This window comes from Heptranchias perlo, chromosome 35, assembly GCF_035084215.1.
Source record: "Heptranchias perlo isolate sHepPer1 chromosome 35, sHepPer1.hap1, whole genome shotgun sequence".
Taxonomy (NCBI): domain Eukaryota; kingdom Metazoa; phylum Chordata; class Chondrichthyes; order Hexanchiformes; family Hexanchidae; genus Heptranchias; species Heptranchias perlo.
Window position 1 is genome coordinate 15,343,828 of NC_090359.1, and position 13,895 is coordinate 15,357,722.

General features: G+C 46.2%; 2 non-coding genes across 2 annotated transcripts; both read left to right on the top strand.

Annotated features, from left to right (window-relative positions):
• Window positions 1-3,017: 3,017 nt before the first annotated feature.
• On the top strand, window positions 3,018-3,089 carry trnad-guc (transfer RNA aspartic acid (anticodon GUC)). The gene has a single exon. It is a non-coding gene; the product is annotated as a tRNA-Asp (tRNA).
• Window positions 3,090-9,279: 6,190 nt separating this feature from the next.
• trnal-uag (transfer RNA leucine (anticodon UAG)) lies at window positions 9,280-9,361 on the top strand. The gene has a single exon. It is a non-coding gene; the product is annotated as a tRNA-Leu (tRNA).
• The last annotated feature ends 4,534 nt before the right edge of the window (window positions 9,362-13,895 follow it).

Below are 13,895 nucleotides of genomic sequence, written 5' to 3' on the forward strand. Positions count from 1 at the left end.
AGGGAGCTTTGCTCCCGATCTGACCTGTAACTGCCCTTCTGCAACTGGAAAGTTTCTCCTTCTTTACTCTTTGAAAACCCTTCACAATTTTGAACACCTCTATCAAATCTCCCCTTTATGTTCTCTGCTCTAAGGAGAACAGCCCCAGTTTCTCCAGTCTCTCCACAGAACTGAAGTCCCTCATTCCTGGCACCATTCTAGTAAATCTCCTCTGCATCCTCTCTAAGGCCTTGACATCCTTCCTAATATTTGGTGCCCAGAATTGAAAACAATACTCCAGCTGAGGCCTAACCAGTGTTTTATCAAGATTTTGTATCAATTCCTTAATTGCCTCAATTAATAAAGCCAAGGGCCCCACTTGATTTTTTAAACAGCCTTCTCAATTTGTCCTGCCACCTTCAAAGATTTGTGTAACTACACCCCCAGGTCTCTCTATTCGTCCACTCCATTTAAAATTGTTCCATTTAGTTTACATTACATCTCCTCATTCTTCCTACCAAAATGTATCGCTTCACAATTCTCTGTATTAAATTTCATCTGCCATGTTTCTACCCATTTCACCAGTCTGTCCATGTCCTCCTGAAGTCTGTTACTATCCTCAACATTGTTTATTACATTTCTGAGTTTCCTGTCATCTGCAAACTTTGAAATTATACCCTGTACACCCACGTCCTGGTCATTAATATATATCAAAACGAGCAGTGGTCCTAATACCGAGCCCTGGGGGACACCACTGTATACTTGCCTCCAGTCTGAAAAACAACCGTTCACCACTACTCTCTGTTTACTGCTCCTGAGCCAATTTTGTATCCACGCTGCCATTGTCCCTTTAATCCCATGGGCTTCAATTTTGCTGACAAGTCTATTATGTGATACTTTATCCTCCCTTAATCTCTCCCTGCATAGAAACTCCCCGACCCATATTCATGGCCACCCCCTCGACCTTGCCATCTCACGTGGCCTCTCTACTCCCATCGTCTCAATCATGGATAAGGCCATCTCCGATCACTTCCTTGTAACCCTCTCCACCCATATGGAATCATAGAATCATAGCAAGGTTACAGCACGGAAGGAGGCCATTCGGCCCATCGAGTGATTACCGGCTCTATGGAAGATCAATCCATGCAGTCCCACTCCGCCAATGCACATCACAGAATGAACTCAGGAATCCCACCCCACTTTCTATGGGTCGGGGAGTTTCTATGCAGGGAGAGACTACGGGAGGATAAAGTGTCACATAATAGACTTGTTAGCAAAACAGGCTGCGGTTATGGTGCAGACTGGGATCCAGGGCTGAGGCTGTGGTCATCAGTTAGTCTGGGAGTGGCACAATCTGGTTCATGACTCGCCGGGTGTGAGAGTAACACCAAGGAGTCAGGCTGGCGTTTAGAAGGGTGTGGGTTCCAGCTCCCAGTGTTTCCAGAATGTTCTGTGTGTGTTTCACTGAGACTCGGGCTTTACAGTAAATAATAAAAGGATTGTAGACAAATACTTGGCCATGAGCTGCTGAGTGACCTGTCGGGAGATTGTTGCTTGCTTCCCTTCAGCTTGTGGGACTGTGTTTTTGGTGCAGTGTCCCTTTAAGAGCTGTGGTCTGCCTCATTTCTCAGTGTGATTGTGGGACTGACACAGAAGCGAGGGAGGAAGCAGCAGCCATAGCTCGGACTGCAGGCAAATTGGGAGGCTGGGATTAAAAGGTTGTTATTCCTACACCGGGAGTTGAACCCACGCCACCTGCAGGAAAACCAGGAATCCTTACCACCAGACCACATGGGAATGGAAGGAGGAATCAACAGGAAGGGCACTGAGACAACACCCAGAAGGTTAAGGCGCGATTTAATGTCGGTGTTCACAATTATGAAAGGTTTTGACAGACGAAATAAGGAGAAACTGTTTCCAGTGATGGGAGGGTTAATAACCAGAGGACACAGATTAAAAATAAATGGGAAAAAAAGCCACGGGCGGGAGGAATGAGGAGAGATTTTTTTACGCAGCGAGTTTTTATGATCGGGAATGCACTGCCTGAAAGGGAGGTGGAAGCAGGTTCAATAGTAACTTTCGAAAGGGAATTGGATAAATACTTGACCGGAAAAAATTCACAGGGCTGTGGGGAAAGAGCCGGGGAGTGGGACTAACCCACTTCCTTCTGTGTTCATCCCTGGAAAAAACTCTCCCCCCAAGTCACTTACAACGGCACTTTCAAATTCCCAACTGTCTATTCTTTGGCCATTCATCGCCAGATCTGGCTGAACCACATAAAGCACTATCGGGTCCTGTCTCCTCTGACAAAACTGCTCACTATTCCAGGATCATCCTGGAATGTAAAGATAACCCCCGGATTCTCTTCACTACAAACCATCTTCTTAAGCCCCTCTGCCATCCCCTCTCCACCCTCACCTCCAACAACAAGTGCGAGGAGCTCACGGACTTCTTTGTCACTAAGATTGAGACCATCCATTCAACTGCCTCTGCCGTTCCCCTCCCTTCCCCTAGCCCACCAAGTTTCTCTCCTATCTCCCCTCATGCCCTCTCTGAGCTCATCTTGACCATGAGACCCACCTCCTGCTCCCTCGACCCTATTCCCTCCAAACTTCTGAATACACAACCTCCTTTCCTGGCCCATGTTTGCTGACATTGTTAACGGTCCCCTCTCCTCAGGTACTGCCCCCTCCTCATCAAATCTGCCGTCATCACCCTCCTTCTCAAAAGACACACCCTTGACCCTCTGTCCTTTCAAAAGACCGCCCCATCTCCCACCTCCCTTTCCTCTCCAAAGTCCTTCAATGTGTTTTTGCCTCCTTATTCCGTGTCCATCTTTCCTACAACACCATGTTTGAATCCCTCCAATCAGGCTTCCACTCCTGCCACAGTACTGAAACGACCCTTGTCAAATTCACAAATTACATCCTCTGTGACTGTGTCGAGGGAGATTTCATCTTGATCGAACCCTTGATCGAACCAGATTCACTGAAATGTGAAGCATCTGTGGTGAATGTACGTTAAAAGCCTGCACCACTTCCTCGTTAGTATAGTGGTGAGTATCCTCGCCTGTCACGCGGGAGACCGGGGTTCAATTCCCCGACGAGGAGGTTATTGCTGCTTTCGAAGCTTCACTTTTATTTATCTGCAATATTGGATGTTGAAAATACAATGAAAAACTGACTCGGCCTTTCCCACTTCCACAAATTGATTTCACAGCGATTTTAAAAATCTGCTCTCTGCCTCACGCTTCAGCTCGATGTCAGAACCACAATGATGGGCAAGAAATAAAACGCAGAATCGCGCTGTCACCAGCCCGAAACAGAGAGAGACAGGTCTCGGAACAGGCGCAGACATGAAAGATCTCACATACAGCAATGAAAATGATGCACGTTTCAGTGAATCTATTTTAACTACTTCTTTGATGACAATTTGTTTAACGTTCCACGTGCCACTGTTGAAGGAAGACTTACTTTCTATCTCTTTGTTAGTCAAGGTCCAGAGGAAAATGATGTGGTGAGCAGGGAAAAAGTGACAGAAAGAAAGAAAGAGAGAGAGACACTCAGAAACCTGTATAACAAGTGAGACAGACATAGTCATATTCACACATACACAAACACACACATTCCTAGCTACATAAACACTCACACACAGACATATACACACAAACAGAGTGAATTAAAATTCCACGGCTTTGAACACCTCAAGTTTTATGCTCATTTTAATTGATCTGCAAGATTTCACGAAATCTACGACAGAAATAGAACAAAAATCAGCCAATTTATCCATATTCTGTCTCTCAGTATTTCTGAGTCACTCCATGTGTATCTGTTTCTGCGTGTCTGTCTGTCTGTGTATGTGCCTCATATTTTCTATATTTTCCTGAGAAGATGTCTCTTTCTGTCTCACTCTCTCCCGCGTTACCCACATCATGATCCAACATGAGATGGAAAAGTGGTCGGTAATTCTTCTTTCAACAGTGGTCCGTGGAAAGTTAAACAAACTGTCATCAAATGAACAGTTCAAACAGATTCACTGAAACATGAAGCATCTGTGGTGAACGTACATCCCCTTCCGGCACCAGTTCCTCGTTAGTATCATGGTGAGTATCAGTGTCTCTCACCCTGGAGACTGGGGTCAATTCCCCGACGGGAAGGTCTGCCTTTCGAAGCTTCACTTTCATTTATCTGCAACATCGGATGAGGAAAATACAGTGAAAAACTGACTCGGACTTTTCCACTTTCCATGATTTAATTTCACTGATATTCCAGCAGATTTTAAAATCTGTTCTCTGCCTCACTCTTCACCTCGATATCAGAACACAATAATGAGGAAGAAATAAAACGCAGAATCGCTCTGTGAACAGACCCGGGCTAATTCACCAGCCCTAAACAGAGAGAGACAGAAAACTGCTCATTATTCCAGGATCATCCTGGAATGTAAAGATACACCCGGTATCTCTTCTCGAGACAAAACGACTTCTTGGACCCCCCCCCCCCCCCCCCCGCCTGCCTCCTCCACCCTCACCACAAAAATTGCGAGGAGCTCATGGACTATTCTGTCACTAAGATTGAGACCATCTGTTCAGCTTCCGCTCCAGTGGAAAACTCTCCAGTTTCTGGAGTCATACCGAGCACAAAAGTACCCGCGACATCGACCACCGAGAAGGAAAAGGGCAGCAGGTGCACGGGAACAACACCACCTGCACATCCCTTTCAATTCACACACCATCCTGACTTGGAAGTACATCGTCGCTGCGTCAAAATCCTGGAACTCCCCATCTAACAGCACTGTGGGTGAACCATCACCACACAGACTGCAGCGGTTGAAGAAGGAGGCTCACCACCACCTTCTCAAGGGCAATTGGGGATGAGCAATACCTGCTGGCCTTGCCAGCAATGCCCACATCCCATGAAAGAATTTTAAAAATCGTCCAAATTACCTATGGTCTGTCTCTCCGTATGTCTAAGTCACTGTATGTTCATCTGTATGCGTATGTGTGTGTTTCTTTGTGTAGGTGTGTCTTTCTGTGTGTATGTATCTGTCTGTCGATGCATGCGTGTGTCTGTGTGTGTCTCACATTTTCCATGTTTTCCTGAATGCATCTGTTTCTCCTTCTTTCTCTCCCACTCTCTCCCGCGCTCCCCACATAATTTTACTCTGGACATAATCGAACAAAGAGAAGATCTTCCGAGTCTGCTTTCTCATCTGCGCCTGTTCCGAGACCTGTCTCTCTCTGTGTCTCCGTCTTTCAACAGTGGCCCGTGGAAAATTAAACAAACTGTCATCAAATAGTAGTTCAAAAAGAGTCAGTAAAACATGAAGCATCTGTGGTGAATGAACGGTCACAACCAGCATCGATTCCTCGTTAGTGTAGTGGTGAGTATCCCCGCCTGTCACGCGGGAGACCGGGGTTCAATTCCCCACCGAGGAGGTTATTGCTGCTTTAGAAGTTTCACTTTCATTGATGTTGAAAAGACAAAGAAAAACTGACTCGATCTGTCCCGATTCCACAGTGATTTTAAAATCTGCTCTCTGCCTCACGCTTCAGCTCGATGTGAGAACCACAATGATCGACAAAAAATAAAATGCGGAGTCGCACTGTGGACAGACCGGGTCTGAGTCACCAGCGAGAGACCGATCGAGAGAGAGAGACAGACAGACAGAAAGAAAAAAGATGGAGATACAGAGAGAGACAGGTCTCGGAACAGGCGCAGATGAGAAAGCAGACTCGGAAGATCTCACATACAGCAATGAAAAGGATGCATGTTTCAGTGAATCTGTTTTAACTACTTCTATGATGACAGTTTGTTTAACTTTCCACATGCCACTGTTGAAAGGAGACTTATTTTCTCTCTCTTTGTTAGTCAAGGTCCAGAGAAAAATTATGTGGGGAACAGGGAAAAAGTGACAGAAAGAAAGAAAGAGAGACACTCAGAAACGGGTAGAACAAGTGAGACACACGCAGACATATTCACACATACACAAACACACACATTCATAGCTACATACACACTCACACACAGACACACCGGCATGTACACACAAACACACACCCACCAATAACCTGAAAGTAACACAGGACTACTTGCCAAACAGCAGAAGCAGCATGCTATAGACAGAGCTAAGCGATCCCACAACCAACGGATCTTCTGCAGTCCTGCCACACCCAGTTGTGAATGGTGGTGGTCAATTAAACAACTAACGGGAGGAGGCTCTGTGAACATCCCCATCCTCAATGATGGTAAAGCCCAGCACGTGAGTGCAAAAGACAAGGCTGAGCTGTGAGCAACCATCTTCAGCCAGAAGTGCCGAGTGGATGATCCATCTCGGCCTCCTCCCGATATCCCCACCATCACAGAAGCCAGTCTTAGATCGAGGTGAAGAGTGACGCGGAGAGCAGATTTTAAAACCGCTGGAATATCAGTTCATTTAAATTGAGGAAAGTGGGAATCTCCGAGTCAGTTTTGCACTGCATTTTCCACATCCAATATTGCAGATAAAAACTTTGACAGGCGGCGAAAATTTAAACTCTTCGTGGGGGAATTGAACCCCGGTCTCCGGCGTGCCAGGGGAGGATACTCACCACTATACTAACGAGGAATTACTACATTGATTCTACACTCACCCCAGATGGTGTTAAAAATGTGTCAGTGAATTTCTTCAACGATTTATTTGATGACAGTTTGTTTAATTTTCCACGGGCCACTGTTGAGAGAACCTTTTACATTTCCTTCTCTTTGTTAGACAACGAACAACTGACTCTGTCTTTCTTTCGTTCTTTCTCTCTCTTATCGTGGTGAGCATTTATAAGACGCCAACTTTTAATTTTATGTCTTCGCCGAGCTTCTTCCTAAAAAAAACTACAGAGAAAAATAAACAGCTGATTGTCGCTTTCAGAATATTATTGAACAGAGACTGTTTGGGAACTGGATGCAGAGCGATTGTGATTTTAACTTACTCGTGGTTAAGGTGACAGATTAAAATTTCATTCATTTCCCTCGCACAGGTTCGAATCTGAGAGACTTCAGATCCCGTCATTTATCAACGTGTTCATCTCTGCGTTTCAAAATTCAACAAGTTTCTTGTGGAATTAATAATTCTGAAGTGAATTAAAATTCCACAGCATTGAGCACCTCGAGTTTTATGCTCATTGATCTGTGAGATTTCACGAAATCTACCACAGAAATAGAACAAAAATCATCCAAATTATCCATGTTCTGTCTCTCCATATTTCTGAGTCACTCCATGTGTATGCGTGTCTGTGTCTATCTGTCTGTGTATGTGCCTCATGTTTTCTATGTTTTCTTGAGTCGGTCTTTCTCTGTCTCACTCTGTCCCGCGCTCCCCACATCATGATCCAACATGAGACGGAAAAGTGGTCGGTAAATCTTCTTTCAACAGTGGTCCGTGGAAAGTTAAACAAACTGTCATCAAAAGAATATCTCAAACAGATTTACTGAAACGTGAAGCATCTGTGGTGAACGTACATCCCCTTCCGGCACCAGTTCCTCGTTGGTATCATGGTGAGTATCAGTGTCTGTCACCCTGGAGACTGGGGTCAATTCCCCGACGGGAAGGTCTGCCTTTAGAAGCTTCACTTTCATTTATCAGCAATATTGGATGAAGAAAATACGGTGAAAAACTGACTCGGACTTTTTCACTTTCTACGATTTAATTTCACTGATCTCCGAGCAGATTTTAAAATCCTCACCTCGATGTCAGAACCACAATAATGAGGAAGAAATAAAACGCAGAATCGCGTTGTGAACAGACCCGGGCTAATTCACCAGCCCTGAACAGAGAGAGACAGAAAACTGCTCACTATTCCAGGATTATCCAGGAAACCAAAGATACCCCCGGTATCTCTTCTCGACCACAAACCGACTTCTTGCACCCCCTGCCTCCTCCACCCTCACCACAAAAATTGCGAGGAGCTCCTGGACTATTTTGTCACAAAGATTGAGACCACCGTTCAGCTGCCGCTCCAGTGGAAAACTCTCCAGTGGCTGGAGTCAGACGGAGCACAAAAGAAGATGGTAGTGGTTGTTGGAGGCCAATCATCTCAGCCCCAGGACATTGCTGCAGGAGTTCCTCAGGGCAGTGTCTTTGGCCCAACCATCTTCAGCTGTTTCATCAATGACCTTTCCCCCATCATAAGGTCAGAAATGGCGATGTTTGCTGATGATTGCGCAGTGTTCAGTTCCATTCGCAAACCCACAGATAAGAAGCAGTCCGTGCCCACATGCAGCAAGACCTGGACAATATCCAGGCTTGGGCTCATAAGTAGCAAGTAACATTCATGCCAGACAATTGCCAGGCAATGACAATCTCCAACAAGAGAGAGTCTGACCACCTCCCCTTGACATTCAACGGCACTACCATCGCCGAATCCCCCACCATCAACATCCTGGGTGTCTCCATTGACCAGAAACTTAACTGGACCAGCCATATAAATACTGCGGCTACACGAGTAGGCCAGAAGCTGGGTATTCTGTGGTGAGTGACCCACCTCCGGACTCCCAAAAGCCTTTCCACCATCGACAAGGCACAAGTCAGGAGTGTGATGAAATACTCTCCACTTGCCTGGATGAGTGCAGCTCCAACAACACTCAAGAAGCTCGACACCATCCAGGACAAAGTAGCCTACTTGATTGGCACCCCATCCACCACCCTAAACATTCACTCCCTTCACCACCGGCGCACTGTGGCTGCAGTGTGTACCATCCACAGGATGCACTGCAGCAACTCGCCAAGGCTTCTTCGACAGCACCTCCCAAACCCACGACCTCTAACATATAGAAGGACAAGGGCAGCAGGCACATGGGAATAACAACACCTGCACGTTCCCCTCCAAGTCACACACCATCCCAACTTGGAAATATATCACCGTTCCTTCATCGTCGCTGGGTCAAAATCCTGGAACTCCCTACCTAACAGCACTGTGGGAGAACCTTCACCACATGGACTGCAACGGTTCAAGAAGGCGGCTCACCACCACCTTCTCGAGGGCAATTCGGGATGGGCAATAAATGGTGGCCTCGCCAGCGACGCCCACATCCCATGAACGATTAAAAAAAGGCAATAATGGCGCGGCTGGGATACAAAGCCATGCTGGCAAAGCTCAATGGATTAGTAGTCCATCACCTCAACCACTCAGCCACCTGGTCGCAAGAACAGTGCAAAGAAAGCCCTTTTATTTGATTCTTTCAAGGCAAAAATCTTGGACTCAAAGGTCAGAGTCGGAAAGCCGCTTTTCAATCACCAGTTCCGAGATTCTGAACAACACCATTGTGAAGCGGTAGCGTGGCCGAGCGGTCAAAGCCGCTGGATTTAGGCTCCAGTCTCTGCGAGGGCGTGGGTTCGAATCCCACCGCTGCTGTTAATTATTTTAGCCTCATCACCAAAATCTTTCTTTTCTCAGCAGTGTCATGCGTGCCATTAATGTTGTTGGGGCACAACTACCACACCTCATGTGCTGCGTCGTGATCGTTTTGTGGTTCATACTCTGCGTTGTGGTCGCAGTAACATCGGAGCGAATCTGAGTCTCCACAGAGTTTCATTTACCGATTTTTTCCTTTGCCACATATGCTGAGAGGATGCAGCAAGAAATCAATCTTTAGAACATGAAAGAAAAATGTTTTGGTGAAACCTTTCAATTCCGTCAAATCCCACCTCTGTCACATGCCTGTACTTGATGTTCCACAGTTCAAACCCGCCTCTTCTCCCAGCTTTTTCTTCCTTCCACAGTCAATCGGCCGCCTTTCCTTTCCTCCTTCCATTTCATGGACACTTTCCTGCGGCATTACCGACTCTAACATTTACTATCACGATCTCACTCCTTTAAGTTTGTTCTGCTCCGACCGCTGTTTCTATTGGGCACATGTCCCATTCACACCAATGTTCATTTGTGCCTTGAAATCAGTCGACACATTTCGATCTGCGTGACCGCTCGACAGACAAACACGACGAAAGCAGGGCTGGTCTCTGGAAAGACAGCCGCCCGATTGTTCACGAAATTTACTTGGGGAATCTTGTGATCCAGGGGATGGTAACTGAAGAACTGGTTTTTGTTTTGATGCTTGTTGGCTCTTTTCTCTCAGCAGTTGATGTGCGTGAGTGACGGGCAGCGCTACAGAGCTGCGAATGGCGGTTGAAAGGTTCACATTTGGCAAGTTGGGGCGGTGCAGTAAGATCGGAAGTGTTCCGCCTTGATCTTAATAGTTCTGTTGAAACGTGCGATTGAATCGAGTATAGGATAAATGTAAAGAGCGCCTGTAGGGAAAAAGGAGCGATTGCAGGCCATGAGCGGAAGGTCTTTCAAATTCTCGTGGTGCAGGACGCTGTGTGTGGAAACGGCAGATTTTAAAGCGCGTGTGTAGGAAAGTAAAGTGCGATCTTGTGTGTGAGAAGAGCACAAGAAAGTTGTGCTTGAAGCTGCGCCCTTGAGGCAAGTTGCAGGTTGTCAGGAAAACTGCGATAGTGAAAGCACAAAAATAAACCCAGAAACTGCTGGCCACACTCAGCAGGTCAGGTGGTATCTGTGGAGAGATACTCAAGTATTTATCCAGTTCTCCTTTTAAAGTTACGATTGAATCGAGCTCCACCATCCTTTAAGGCAGTGCGTTCCAGATCATAACAATTTGCTGTGTAAAAAAACCTGCTTATTTTCCTCTAGTTCTTTTGCCAATTATCTTAAATCTGCGTCCGTTGGTTGCCGACCCTCCCGCCAGTGGGTGAAGTTTCTCCTTATTTACTCGATCAAAACCCCTCTTAATTTTGAACACGTGGATTACTTCTACCCTTAACCTTCATTGCTCGAAGCAGAACAATCCCAGGTTCTCGAGTCTCTCCACACAACTAAACCCCACCCCTGGTATAATTCTGGTAAATCTCCTCTCCATCCTCTCCAAGACCTTGACCTCCTTAATAAATTATAGTGCCCAGAATTGGACACAATACTTCAGATGAGGCCTGAACAGTGATTTATAAACGTTTAACATAACTTCCTTGCTTTTGTGCTCTATTTCTCTTTTATTAAGCCAAGGAACCGGATGCTGTTTTAACGGTTTCACCAACTTGTGCTGCCACAGTCAAAGATGTTGATGAAAATGATCAGCAACACATTGAGTGAGATCAGATGACAGAGCACAGGCCGGGAGGGCGGAGAGAGAGAGAGACACGGGTTGTGATCTGTAACTTTTTATAAACACTTCAGTTTATTGCACTCCGTGTCCAACACCGTGCGATCTCCCCTGGTGTGTCAGCTTTCTGTGTTTATACAGAGTGTAATGTATTGAATTGTCTCTTGGATCACACGGGGTGGTAGACGGGGGTCTGTGTGCGGAGGGTTCGGGGGGTGAGCTCTGATTCCCGCCCTCTTCTGGATTGAAAGGAGAAAAGAATGAATGAGAGAGAGAAGCGATGTGGGAGAAGGGGTGATGAAAGAATTTGTCCATGAACCTGATTAAAGTGGCCCAAAAACAAGATAATATTAAGATATCATCAGCAGAACATTAATACAAGCTGTAAAACAAAAGAAAAATACTGCAGATGCTGGAAATCTGAAGTAAAAACAGAAAATGCTGGAAATACTCAGCAGGTCAGGCAGCATCTGTGGAGAGAGTTCTAATGAAAGGTCATCGACCTGAAAGGATGTTTCTCTCTCCACAGATGCTGCCTGACCTGCTGAGTGTTTCCCGCATTTTCTGTTTTCATTATTAATATAACCTGAGCTCTGTCGAGCGTTTGTTGTTCGATTCACTGATAAAGCTGGGAATTGAGGGGAAGCTGGTTCATGGCGAACCCCAGCTCTGAATCCCCCCGGCAGAGAGTTCAAGGAATGTTTCATATAAATGAGATTCAACGACAGGATCAGAAAATCTCTCCTTGATGGTCGGTCTCATTCTCCCGAAGTGAGGAATGAGCGGGAGGGGCAATTCCACCCGGGGTTAGATTTTATTCCAAGAGGATGACGCAAAAGTACTGCTTACAGTGGGGCCGAAATAGTTCAGTTGGGAGAGCGTTAGACTGAAGATCTAAAGGTCCCGGGTTTCGGCAGTTTTGGGTGACTTTGTTTCTTCTTCTTTGGGCCGATTCTCAAACATTTATTTGCACTGACATTTTTACCCGACACTGAACGGTTGGGGATGGAATAGAGAGACATCAAGGATGTCTGTATTTCGCTTTTATTTCTCTATTTCCTTCTGCCTTTCTCTCTGGTTTTTGTCTCTCTCGGTGCTCGATGAACATTTGATTTGATGCATTTGTCCTAAACTGATGCCTTTTCCACATCTCAGGGCGGTCAGACACGCTCTGTCTGTCTGTTACTGCTTGTGACCATTAACGGGAACAGGCCGCGAGTTAAACATTTATCAGCAAACCGCCAGAGAGATAACACAGCGGGAATAAAACACATTGCCTCACATTGTTAGACACCGAGTGACACAGATTGTAATGTGTGTCAGAAAACAGACCCGGAAAACAGAGTCCGAGAAAGGAAAGAAATAGAGAGATAGAAAAGAGTCATAAAAAGAAAGAAAACCCTTTCTCCACCCCAACAACAACAATAACTTGCATTTATATCGCGCCTTTAACGGAGTAAAACGTCCCAAGGCGCTTCACAGGAGCGATTATCAAACAAAATGTGACACGGAGCCAAATAAGGAGATATTGGGACAGGTGAGGTAGGTTTTAAGTGTCTTAAGGGAGGAGAGAGAGGTCGAGAGGCGGGGAGGTTTAGGGAGGGAAATCCAGAGCTTTGGGCCCAGTCGGTTGAAGGCACGGCCGCCAATGGTGGAGCGATGAAAATCGTGGATGCGCAAGAGGCCTGAATTGGAGGAGCTCAGAGATCTCGGAGGGTTGTAGGGGTGGAGGAGGTTACAGAGATAGGGAGGGGCGAGGTCATGGAGGGATTTGAACACGAGGATGAGAATTTAAAATTTGAGATGTTGGTGAACTGGGAGCCAATGTAGGTCAGTGAGCAGAGGGGTTCTCCTCCTGAACGGTGGTTTGAATGTTTGGGGGGCGGGGCTGTGATAAATATCTCGATTTAATATAATGATCCCACTTTTCAACTACCCCGAATTATTACAATGCTGACCTGGAACAATCTTGAACATACCGCAAAACAGGACATTAAGATCAAAGGTCACTTTAGCAAGGAGTTTAAAAGATTCTTCTGAGAAGGAGAAGGCTGAAGAAACGGACTGTGAACATTTCATGATGGCCGATTTATTTGTGTCCAGGGAGAGGGATGAGACACATGAAATGTTTCACACATTTCAAATCTCCGCGGTCAGACTGCCGATTGTTTATTGATCAGGAAGATGGCTGGTAATAATCTGAGACCCAGTGAAGAGGTGAGAACAGAGCAGCAGGGAATGATCCCAGAACAATAGGAGCCAGCAGCTCACCGTCTGGTCCCTGTGTCAGGGACAATACACAACACCTCAGCTCCAGACCAGGAACAGAGAGCTGCTGTTAACGTGGCCCAGCCCTCGCAAACTGCTGGAACTGTGGGATGGAAATCAGACTTTGGGTCTCGGAGGCTGCTTTAGGGGCTCCGTGGCTCATCGAAAGAATGATTTCTATTAAAGAGCAGGGCTCTGCTCCATCACAGACTGATACTGTATCGTACATGGCAGAGTAAAGCTCCCTCTACACTGTGCCATCAAACATTCCGGGGGCAGGTGCATCAAGGGTTCGATCAAGATTAAATCTCCCTCTACACAGTCACAGAGGATGTCATTTGTGACTTTGACAAGGGCCGTTTCAGTACAGTGGCAGGAGTGGAAACCTGATTGGAGGGATTCAAACATGGTGTTGTGGGAAAGATGGTCATGGATTTGGGAGGTGACAAGACTTTGGAGAGGAAAGGAAGGTGGGAGATGGGGTGGTAGTTTGCAAGGACACAG